Source organism: Tamandua tetradactyla, chromosome 21 (assembly GCF_023851605.1).
Source record: "Tamandua tetradactyla isolate mTamTet1 chromosome 21, mTamTet1.pri, whole genome shotgun sequence".
NCBI lineage: Eukaryota > Metazoa > Chordata > Mammalia > Pilosa > Myrmecophagidae > Tamandua > Tamandua tetradactyla.
Genome location: NC_135347.1, coordinates 15,545,942 through 15,558,900, shown reverse-complemented (window position 1 = coordinate 15,558,900; position 12,959 = coordinate 15,545,942). Strand labels below are relative to the sequence as shown.

Sequence of the window (12,959 nt, the reverse complement as noted above, 5' to 3'; positions counted from 1 at the left end):
TCACCACAGACATTGTCCACCACAGGGTTCACTGTGTTTATGCAGTCCCATATTTTATCTACCAACATTCTTTCTAGTAACATACACAAACTAAAACTACTGCTTTCAATCACATTCACACACATAATTCAGTGCTGTTAATTATACATAGTAATGAGCTACCATCATCTCTATCCATTTCCAAACATTACAATGAACCTAAATAGAAATTCTGCACAAATTGAGCATAATTTCCCTTTTCTCTACCCCCATTCTCTCCCCTAGTAGCCTGTATTCTAGATTCTAACTCTATGCATTTGCTTATTATACTTATTGCATGTTAGTAAGATCATACAATGTGTCATTTTGTCTGCCTCATTTACTCAATGTAATGTCCTCTAGGTTCATCCATTTTGTAGCATGCATCAGGAATTCATTCCTTCTTACTGCTGAATAATATTCTATCATATGTATATATCATATTTTATTTATCCAATCATTGGTTGATGGACACTTGGGTTGCTTCCATCCTTTGACAATTGTGATAATGCTGCTATGAACATCAGTTCATAGCTGCAAATATCTGTTCATGTCCCCACCTTGAGTTCTTCTGGGAATATAACTAGTAGCAGGATTGCCAGATCATGTGGCAAATTTTTACTTACTTTCCTGAGGAATTACCAAACTGTCTTCCACAGTTGCAGCACCATTTTACATTCCTGCCAGCAGTGAATGAATTTTCCTATTTCCCCACATCCTCTCCAAAACTTCTGCCTCTCTGTATTTTTTTAATAGTGGCCATTCTAGTAGGCATTAAATAACATCTCAGGTGGTTTTGATTTGCATTTCTCTAATACCTAGTAATGTTGATGATCTTTTCATGTGCTTTTGGGCCATTTGAATTTCCTCTTGGAAAAATGTCTATTCTTCTGCCTATTTTTTATTTGGGTCATTTGTCTTTTTATTGTTAAATTATAGAATTTCTTTATATAGTCTGAATATTAGAAGCTTATTGGATATTTGATTTCCAAATATCTTCTCCCATTGTGTAGGCTACCTTTTACTGTTTTGACAAAGTCCTTTGAATCTCAGAAGTTTTTAATTTTGAGAAGGTCCTGTTTATCTATTTTTTTCTTTTGTTGCTTGTGGTTTGGGTGTAAAGTCTAAGAAATCATTGCCTATCAAAAGATCTTGAAAATGCTTCCCTATATTTTCTTCTAGGAGTTTTATGGTCTTAGTTTTTACATTAGGTCTTTGATCCATTTTGAATTAAGTTTTGTATATACTGTGAGTTAGGAGTCCTCTCTCATTATTTTGGTTATGGATATCAAGTTTTCCCAGCATAATTTGTAGAAGAGACTATTCTGTCACAGTTGAGGGGTCTTGACAGCCTTGTCAAATATTAATTGGCCATAATGAGGATCTACTTCTGAACACTCAATTCAAGTCCATTGGTCAGTGTATCTATATTTATGCCAGTACCATGCTATTTTGACCATTTAACATTGTAATATGCTCTAAAGTCAGGAAGTGTGACTTTTCCAACCTCTTTATTTTTTCAAGATTTTTTGACTATGTGGAGATCATACCCTTCCAAATATGTTTTATAATTGGCTTATCCAATTATGCAAAATAAGCTGTTGAATTTTGATTGGGGTGTGTTGAATCTGTAAATCAACTTGGGTAGAATGGACAGCTTAGCACTATTTATGTTTATGACCCATAAACATGGAATATTCATCCATTTATTTAGGTCTCCATTGATTCTTTAAGCAATATTTTGTTGTTTTGTGTCTTCAGATCCTTTATATCCTTGCTTAAATTTATTCCTAGATATTTGATTCTTTTAGTTGCTATTTTTTTATTAATTAAAGAAAAAAGAAATTAACACAACATTTAGAAATCATTCCATTCTACATATGCAATCCGTAATTCTTAACATCATCACATAGATGCATGATCATCATTTCTTAGTACATTTGCATCGATTTAGGAAAAGAACTAGCAAAACAACAGAAAAAGATATAGAATATTAATATAGAGAAAAAAATAAAAATAATAATAATAGTAAAAAAAAAAGAAAAGGAAAAATAAAAAAAGACACAAACAAACAAACAAACAGACAAACAAAAAAAAAAACCTATAGCTCAGATGCAGCTTCATTCAGTGTTTTAACATGACTACTTTACAATTAGGTATTATTGTGCTGTCCATTTTTGAGTTTTTGTATCTAATCCTGTTGCACAGTCTGTATCCCTTCAGCTCCAATTACCCATTATCTTATCCTGTTTAGTTGCTATTTTTAAATGGTATTTTCTTGGTTTCCTCCTCAGCTTGTTCATTACTAGTGTGTAGAACTAATGCCATAGCTGTAGTTTTGGGGGGTATTCTACATATAGAATATCATAACCAAATAGTGAAAGTTTTACTTCTTCCTTTCCAAATTTGGATGATTTTTACTACTTTTTACTCACCTAACTGCTTTTACTAGAACTTCTACCACAATACTGAATAACAGTGGTAGCATCCTACCAATCTGCTGGGTAGTCTGAAAAGTGCAAGGGAATTGATAGACTTTACAGTGACTTTCCAGAACATAACCCAGGCCCACAGGAGTTGGTTTAGCCCCTCTGCATGGGAATCACTGCCCTTTCCCTGTTTTGGTTGAGAACTATGGATGACTCAACTGTGAAAGCAGTGGCCTAAAACAAACACAGATCTTGTGTGATTACAAAAAAATAGAGCATCACTGGAAGACAAAAAACTTGTTTTATCCACAGACAGACTTTGCTGTAGTGCCCAGTCCATAACCCCAAACTGAGGCAGGTCACTATGGGTGCTTGGTTTTGGGGAGAGAATTGGGAGCAGAGCCAATCTAATAACTAGATAGTGAGAGAGATGAACAGAGAGAGAACAAAGTCAACCAACAAGTAAAACCTAAACAAAAGAGATAAAGTTAGTTACAGGATAAATTAATCAAAGAAATCAGATGTCTTGACACCAGCAGAAAATCATGAAAGCATGAAGATATGGCCCAACCAAAGGAAAAAGCTAACACTTAAACTGAGATACAGGAGTTTGAAATAACTAATTAAAGATGTTCAAACAAATCTTCTAAATCAGATCAAGTGAACAAGATGAAGGAAAATAAAGCAAACAAACAAACAAACCAAAAAAAAAAAAAAAACAATGACAGAGGCAAAGAAGGCATTGGTAAATCATAAAGAAGAACTTAAAAGCTTGAAAATCAAAGAAAGAACTTATGGGAATGAAGGGCCCAATAGAAAAGATGAAAAACACAATGGACACTTACAACAGCAGATGCGAAAGAGGCAGAAGAAAGTATTAGTGAGCTAGAAGACAGGACATCTGAAATCCTACACTCAAAACAAGAGATACTGAAAAGAATGGAAAAATTGAGCAGAGGTCTCAGAGAACTGAATGCCAACATGAAGCAAATGAATATATGTGTTATGGGTGTCCCAGAAGGTGAAGAGAAGGGAAAAGGGGCAGAACAAATAATTGAGTAAACAAGCACTGAAAATTTCCCAACTCTAATGAAAACATAAAAATTACAGATCCAAGAAGTGCAGTGTGCCCCAAACAGAATAGAGCCAAATAGACCTACTCCAAGACACTTGCTAGTCAGATTGTCAAATGTCAAAGACAAAGAGAGAATTCTGAAAGCAGCAAGAGAAAAGAAATCCATCATATACAAGGGAACCTTGATAAGAATATGTCTAGATTTCCTAGCAGAAACCATGGAGATGAGAATGCAGTGGTATATTATATTTAAGATACTGAAAGAGAAAAACTGCCAACCAAGAATTATATATCCTGGAAAACTATCCTTGGAAAATGAGGGAGAGTTTACAGATAGACACAGAGAATTTGTGAACAAGAGGCCTGCTCTATAAGAAATATGACAGAGAGGGCTACAGGCAGATAGGGAAAGGCAGGAGAGAGAGGTTTAAAGAAGAATTTGGAAACGAAGATGACCAGTAAGAGTAATTAATAGAGTAATATGAGAGAAAAAGTAGGATATAACAGATAAAATCCAAAAGAAACAAATAATGAAATTACATTTTAATGGATTAAACACACTAATCTAGACATAGATTGGCAGAATGGATAAAAAAAATAAACAAAGCAGAACCCATCTATATGCTGTCTATAAGAGACTCATTTAAGACCCAAGGACAAAAACAGGTTGAAAGTGAAAAGTTGGGAAAAGACATTTCATTCAAAAAACAAAGAGAAAAGAACAGAGGTAGCTATACCAAAATCAGACAAATTAGACTTTAAATGCAAAACAAAAGAGACAAAGAAGGGCACCATGTATTAATAAATGGAATGTTCCATCAAGAAAATCTAACAATCATAAATATCTATGCACTGAACCATAGTGCTACAAAATACATGAGGCAAACACTGACAACAGTGTAGATGCCTCTATAATAATAGTTGCAGACTTCAATTCACTGCTCTCATCAATGGATAGAACATCTAGGCAGAGGATCAATAAGGAAACATATGTTGAATAATATTGTTAATGAGCTAGACTTAAAAGACATTGACAGAACATTGTACTCAACAACAGAAAAATATACATTTTTCTCAAGTGCTCTTGGATCATTCTCAAGAATAGACTGCATTATGGGTCACAAAACAGGTCTCAATAAATTGAAAAAGATCAAAATTACACAAAGTACTTTCTATGGTCATAATGGAATGAAGTTGGAAGTCAATACAGGTAGAAGGTTGAAAAATCCACATATATATTTATACTAAACAATACACTCTTAAACAACTAATGGGTCAAAGAAGATATTACAAGAAAAATTAGTAAATGTCTTAAGGGAAATGAAAATGAGAATGCAACATATCAGAACTTATGGGATGCAGTGAAGGCAGTGCTGAGGTGGACATTTATTGTCCTCAACACCTATATTAAAAAAGGAGAAAAAGCAAAAATCAAGGAATTAACTGCCTATCTGGAGGACCTAGAAAAAAAGCAAAAATTTAACCCCAAAGCAAACAAAAGGAAGGATATAAAAAATATTGGAGAAAATAAATTAAACTGAGAACATGAAAACAACCAGAAGGTGGTTTTTTGAGAAAATCAGTAAACGTTATGGAACCTTACCTAGATTAGACAAAGAAAAGAGAAGATGCAAATGAAAAAAACAGAAATGGGAGGATGGACATAACTTCTGACCCCACAGAAATAAAAGTGATACTGAGAGAATTATGTGAACAACTACATGCTAACAGACTAGACAAATGTAGATGAAATGGACAACTTCCTAGAAAAGCATGAACAACCAACATTGACTTGAGAAGAAATAGAAGACCTCAACAAATCAATCACAAGTAAAGAGATTGAATTAGTCATCATTCAAAAAAAAAAAAAAAAAACCCAAAACAGAAAACCCCAGGATGAGACAGCTTCATTTGTGATTTCTACCAATCATTCAAGAAAGAATTAGTGCAAATACTGCTCAGACTTTTAAAAAAAGTGAAGAGGGAAAGCTACCTAACTCATTCTATGACGCCAACAACACCCTAATACCAAAACCAGGCAAAGATGCTACAAGAAAGGAAAATTACAGACCAGTCAACAAAATACTTGCAAATTGAATTCAACAGCACATTAAAACAATTATACACCATAATCAAGTGGGATTTATTACAAATATGCAAGCCTGGCTCAATGCAAAAGAATCAATTAATTTAATACACCACATCAGTTAATCAAAGCAGAAAAGCCACATTATCAAATAATATAATAGACCATATCAATAAATTAAAGAGGAAAAACACAAGATCATCTCAATTGACACAGTAAAGGCCTTTGGCAAAATATAGCATCCTTTCTTCATGAAAACACTTCAAAGGATAGAAATAGAAGGAAACTTCCTCAACCTGATAAGGGGAATATATGAAAAACCTACAGCTAATACCATACCCAATGGGGAAAACTGAAGGCTTTCCTTCTAAGATTAGGAACAAGACAAGGATGCCACTGTCACCACTGTTATTCAAAATTATGCTAGAAGTTCTAGCTAGAGCAATTAGGAAAGAAAAAGAAATAAAAGTCATCCAGATTGGAAATGAAGAAGTAAAACTTCCACTATTTGCAGTTGACATGATCCTATATGTGGAAAATCCTGAAAAATCTGCAGTAAGGCTACTAGAGCTAATAAACAAGTGTGTCAAAGTGGTGGGATACAAGATCAACTCAGAAAAATCAGTAATGTTTCTATACACCAGCAATGAACAATCTGATGAGGAAATCAAGAAAAAATTCCATTTACACTAGCAACCAAAAGAAAATATTTAGGAATAAATTTAACCAAGTACATAAAGAACCTGTACACAGAAAAATAATAAAACATTGCTAAAAGAAATCAAAGAAAACATAAATAAATGGAAGGACATACCATGTTCATGGACTGGAAGACTGAATATAATTAAGATGTCAATTCTACGTAAATTGATTTATAGATTTAATGCAATACAAATTAAAGTCCCAACAGCTTCCTACCAGTTGTGGGTAGTTGGTTTCCATGGAGGTGTTTCCCCACCTATTTACAATATGTTGCTTACTGGAGTCCTTTAAGATGGAACCATTTTGGGGGAAATTTCTGAGCTTACTCAGAGAGAGACATTTGGAGAGACAGAATGAAATTACCCCTCAGGAAGCTGTTTGAAACTGGAAGCCAAAGGACCAGTAGATGCCAGCCATGTGCCTTCACAGATGGGCCTTTCTTGTGTCAAGGTATCTTTCTCTGGATGCCTTAATTTGGCTACTATGATGGCCTTAGAACTGTAAACTTGTAAGTTAACAAATTCCCTTTATAAAAGCTATTCCAATTCTGGTATAATGCATTTCTAGCAGGATTAACAGATTAAGATAGAAAGCCACAAAAGATCTGAACACAGAAAACTGTAAGAAATTGCCAAAAGAAATCAAAGACTTGATAAATGGAAGGACATGCCATGTTCTTGTGTTTGAAGACTAAATGTAGATAAAATGTCAATCTACCCAAATTTATTTGTAGATTCAATACAATACAAATTAAAATTCCAACTACCTTCTTTTCAGAAATAGAAACTACAATAATCAAATTTATTTGGAAGGGCAAGGTGTCCTGAATAGCCAACAATAATTTGAGGTCTTGCACTACCTGACTTTAAAGCACATTACAGAGGTATGGTAGTCAAAATAGCTTGGTACTGACATAAAGATAGGTGTACTAATAGAACCAAATTGAGTATTTAGAGATGGACTCTCTCATCTACTGCCAATTGGTCTTTAATTAAGCAGTCATATCAACTCATCTGGGATAGAGCAGCCTCTTCTACAAATGGTGCTTGGAACTGGACATCCATATTCAAAAGAATGAAAGAAGACTCCCAGCTCACACATTATACAAAATTTAAATCAAAATGTATCAGGGACCTAAATATTAGAGCTAAGACCATAAAGTCTTAAGAAGAAAAACTAGGAAAATATATTAAGGATCTCATAATAGGAGGTGGTTTCTTGGATCTCTCCAAAAGCATGAGCAATAAAACAAGAAATAGATAAATGCAATCACCCCAAAGTTGACACTTTTTTGCATCAATGAACTTTGTAAGGAAAGTAAAAAGGCAGCCTATGCAAATGGAGGCAATATTTGGAAACAACATATCAGATAAGGGTTTAATATCCAGAATATACAAAAAGAATCTAGAATTCAACAATGAAAAGACAAATGACCTAATAAAAAATTGACAAAAGACATGGACAGATAGATACTTTTCCAAAAAGAAAATACAAATAGCTCAAAAACACATGAAAAAATGCTCAACTTCACTAGCAATTAGAGGAATGCAAATGAGTACCAAAATGAGATATCATCCTCACACCTACTAGAATGACCATTATCAGAAAGAAAGAAAAAAAAGAAGAAAACTACAAGTGCTGGAGAGGATGTGGAGAAATAGGTGCACTCATACACTGTTAGTATGAACGTAGAATGGTGCAGCCACTCTGGAAGGCAGTATGGCAGTTCCTAGGAGGCTAAATATAGAAGTGCTCTATGATTCACTAATCCTATTACTAGGTATATATTCTGGGGAACTGAAAGCAGAGACATGAATGGACATTTGCACACTAATGATATAGCAGCATTGTATATGATTGCCAATTGATGGAAACAGCCAAAAGTCCATCAATGGATGAGAGGATAAACAAACTCTGGTATATACATATGATGGAATACTACATATTGGTAAGACAGAATAAAATCATGAACCATACAACAACATGGATAAACCTTGAGGAAATTACGTTGAGCAAAATAAACCAGAAACAAAAGAACGAATCCTGTATGGTCTCACTAATATGAACCAACCATAATGAAAATATTCTGAGAGTTAAAGTTTAGAACATTGATTATCAGGAGATGGAAATAAGGTGGTAGAGTTTGGGCACTTGGTACTGAAGGAGCACAGAATGTTCAATAGGATTGATGATAAAGATCCAGAAGTGGATAACACGATATTATGTGATAGTTGCATACATTTAAAGTATAATGAAGAAAGCTGAAGGTGAGTGTGGTTGAAAGAGGAAGGCTAAGGGCATGTATGACACTGGAAGGAAAGATAAAGGATAAAATCTGGGACTGTATAACATAGCAAAACCTAGAGTAGACAATGATGGTGATTAAATGTGCAAATAAATGAGTTTTTACTTGAGAGAAAAATTGAAGGTCACTATTGTAATATGTTAACATGAGATGCTATATGGCAAAAATAAAATTAAACTAGGGTCTATGGTAAATAGTAACAATATAGTGTTCTTTCATTAATTATAACAAAGGCAATATTCCAACGCGAAATGTTAATAATAAAAGGGATATAATGGAGAGGTTTGAGATTCTTGTTGCTGTTTTTCTCTTTTTTTCCTGTCTTTTTCTTTTATCCTCTCTTTATGGAAGAAATGGAAATGTTTTCATATAGATAGTGGTAGTGAATGTATAGCTATATGATTATACCATAGGGATAACTATGTGACTATACCACAAGGAAGTAGATGGGTGCAGCTCCTCCAGAGGACAGGGTTGTGTTTCCACAGGAGGCTAAGTATAGGATTGTCACATAATCCTGCAACCCCATTATTAGACAAAGACTTGGAAGAACTGAAAGCAGAAACCTGAAAAGACATTTTCACACTGGTATTTATGGCAGCATTATTTATGATTTGCAAGGGATGTAGGTGGCCTAAGGTTACATTGACTTATGAATGGAAGGGCAAAACATGGTGTATACATATGATAAAATAACGTGCAGCTGCAGGAAGGAATGAAGTTTTGTGGAATGTGTGCTGGTTTGAAAATGTCATGTACCCCAGAAAAGCCATAACCTTTGTGCCTGTTTGAAAGGATTTATGTACCCTAGAAAAGCCGTGTTCTAATCCTAGTCAGTCTTATAAGAGCAATGGTTTCTTCTAATCTCTATTCAGTACTATAGGTTGGAAACTTGATTAGGTTATCTCTATGGAGATGTGACTGAATCAGTTGTGGTTATTAAACTTGATTAGATGGAGATGTGTCTCCACCCACTCTAGTGGGTCTTGATTAATTTACTGGAATCCTATAAAACAGGGGACATTTAGGAGAGAGTGTGAGAGAGTCTCTTTGAGAATGAGGTCATAGTCATAGAGCCATGACAGAAGGATGAGAGAACATAGGGACCACCATCCAATGACCTTTAGAGATGGAGAAGGAAAATGCCTCCCAGGTAGCTTCATGAAGCAAGGAGCCTGGAGAGAAAGCTAGCAGTTGCTGTCATGTTCACCATGTGCCCTCCCAGCTGAGAGAAATGCTGAACGTCAATGGCCTTCTTGAACCAAGGTATCTTTCCCTGGATGCCTTAGATTGAACATTTCTATAGATTTGCTTTAGTTTGGACAATTTCACAGCCTTAGAACTGTAAACGAACAACTTATTAAGTACTCCTTTTTAAAAGCCATTCCGTTTTTGGTATATTGCATTCTGTCAGCTAGCAAACTAGAACATCCTTTAATCCTTATTCAACATTGTATGGTGGAAACCTTTGGTTAGGTTTTTTATATGAAGATTGACCCATTCAGTTCTGGTTGTGACCTTTTGATTAGATTACTTCCATGGAGATGTGGCACACTCAGTTGTGGGTGTGGCCTTTTGACTCAATGGAAATGTGACTCTACCCATTCTAGGTGGTCTTGATTAGTTAACTGGAGTCTTTTAAAAGGGGAAACATTTTGGAGGAAGCTCAGATGCTTGGAGAACAGTTGCTTCAGAACCAACAGAGACACAGACATTTGGAGATATGTGGAGTGCTGTTAGAGTGGAAACCTAAATTAGAAGTTTGAAGAAGTCACTATGTGCCTTCCCATGAGATGCTAAGTAAGACAGAACCCAGAGTTGTATCTCAAAGAAGCTAAGTGAAGGCCCACAGACACGGAGAGGGGGAACTACTGGCTTTAGAAGAACAAAGCATTGGAACCAGGAACAAGGAGCAGCAGATGCCAGCCATGGGCCTTCCCATGTGACAGATATTGGCCTTTCTTGGGTCAAGGTATCTTTATCTGGGTGCCTTAGTTTGGACATTTTTATGGCTTTAGAACTGTAAACTTCTAAGTTAATGAATTCCCTTTTAAGAAGCCTTTCCATTTCTGGTGTATTGCATTCTGGTCACGTTAGCACACCAAAACAATATGCAACTAGGAAAATGAACCTTCAGCACATTATGTTGCATGAAATAAGCCAGAAAAAAAATGGGCAAATAATCTATGGCCTCACTAATATAAACTAACTGCAATAAGCAAACTCTAAGAAGTGAATTCAAGTGCATAGGTTATCAGGATAGAAAGTAGGCAGAGATTGGTAATTGATGATTAAAGAATGGAGAATGTTCAAATAAGGCTCATTGTAAATGGTCCTAGATTGTAAGTCTTACAACCATCACATCTATTCCTGAATGTTAACTCTTAATTCTAAATTCTTAGATGCCATGTGCTTTGTGTATAACTTAGTAGTTCCCTGGAATACTGGCTATCCTTGTGACATATGAGACTCAGAATTGGAGTTCTGTAGCTCTGAATGTCAGCATTCTCTATACAGCAACTGTTAAAGAAGGGAAAAAGAGATCAGACTCCAATGAGAGATATGAATGAAATGGCTCTGGTTAGGATTTAGGTAAATCAGAATACAGGGTAAAGGGTGATATTGTATATATTTTAAAATTTCAAACTCTATGGGAAAGCAAAGGAAGAGATATTTATTTGGCCCAAAATTTAAATGTTCTGTAGCACACTATGTAATTTAACCTGTCTAGTTAGGTTATTTAAACAACATAATTACACGGGTCCTAGAATAGGGGATGAGATCTTATTATTCTGCACAGGTTAATGTAACACCCAGGTACATTCCAGAATAATTCAGGCAGAAAATAAAGACATGTTTGCAAAAGGTGGATCTATTAAACTTCCCCACCTGGTGAATTCCTGATATTCTCTCAGGTATTAGGAATTCCCAATTTAATAAGCCAAACTCTCAATCTTGAGGCTTGCCCTTATGAAACTTATTTCTGCAAAGGCTAAACTAGGCCTTCATATAGTGATGCCTAAGATTCATCCCCACGAAGCGTCTTTGTTGATGAGATGTTCCCTCTCTCTTTAAGCCAACTCTGCAAATAAACTCACTACCATACTCCACCTCCATGTGGGACATGACTCCCAGGGGTAAAAATCTCCCTAGCATCATGGGATATGACTCTGAGGGATGAGCCAGGCTCTGGCATTGTGGGATTAAGAATGCCTCCTTATACTCTAGTTTCTCTTCAATTCGTATAAATCTTTTGCCTTTTACTAAAGATTTCGGTGGAGAGAAATGGTTATGAGTCATTGATCAATTTTTTGAAGGCCTTGGTCTTTATCAAGGCCCGATAAAAAAATAAAAATAAAAAAAAAGAATGCCTTCTTGACCAAAAAGGGGGAAAGAAATGGAAAAAAATAAAGCTTTAGTGGCTAAGAAATTTCAAATAATGTTAAGAGGTCATTCTGGAGTTGACTCTTATCCAAGCTTTAGCCAGATATTTCAAATTACCACAGTATGCCATGCCCCTACCAGCAGTATTCCTGAAAACCCTAGGGAGTGCCCTGTGCTCTGTTTAAGTCTCTATTAAAGTTTTTTTAGTAAGTGTATTTTTTCAGAAACTTAAGTCTTCCAGATTGATCCTTGGACAGATAAGACAGAAAACCCAGTGGTACCATTCTCTCCAACAACAACAATCAGGTTCATTCCTCTTCCCCAAAGGGCCAACCACCCTTTCCAGTATGAAGAATTAAAAATGATTATTTACCAGATATCCCTGAAGACTGAGAGAAAGGTCAAATGAGAAGAAGGAGGAGTAACTGAGAAATTAGGATTTAAGAAAGACTGTCATGACTGACTCATTATATAGATATTTCTTTTTAGGTCTAGTGATTTAGAATAGCCAGAAGGAAATACCTGAAGTTGTTGAACTGATTCCATAGCCCTGATCTTTGACAATTATTGTATAACTGTCTTACAAAAATTGCTTGTGTTTATATTGGATCTACTTCTGAATATTTTCTTTTGTTCTACGGATCTATCTATCATCTATCTATCTATCTGTCTGTCTATCTATCTATCTATCTATCTATCTATCTATCTATCTATCTACCTATCTATCTAATGTCAATATAATACTATGTTGGTTAACCTACCTCTTTGTAAGTCTTAAAATGGGGTAAATAGCAAAACTAGCAGTCAAAAATATGACGGAGGGGTAAGGAGTATCAGATATTTGAGGTTTTCATTTGTTTGTTTTTATTCCTTTTTCTGGAGTGATGCATATGTTCTAAAAATGATCATGGTGATGAATATAAAAGTATATGATAATATTGTGAACCATTGATTTTATGC

General features: G+C 35.1%; 1 long non-coding RNA gene and 1 other non-coding gene across 3 annotated transcripts in view; both read left to right on the top strand.

Annotated features, from left to right (window-relative positions):
* The window catches only part of LOC143665287 (uncharacterized), a 313,239-nt gene that overhangs the window by 165,556 nt on the left and 134,724 nt on the right, over positions 1–12,959 (top strand). The window lies entirely within an intron of this gene.
* On the top strand, positions 11,835–11,953 carry LOC143665855 (U5 spliceosomal RNA). The gene has a single exon (XR_013167250.1). It is a non-coding gene; the product is annotated as a U5 spliceosomal RNA (small nuclear RNA).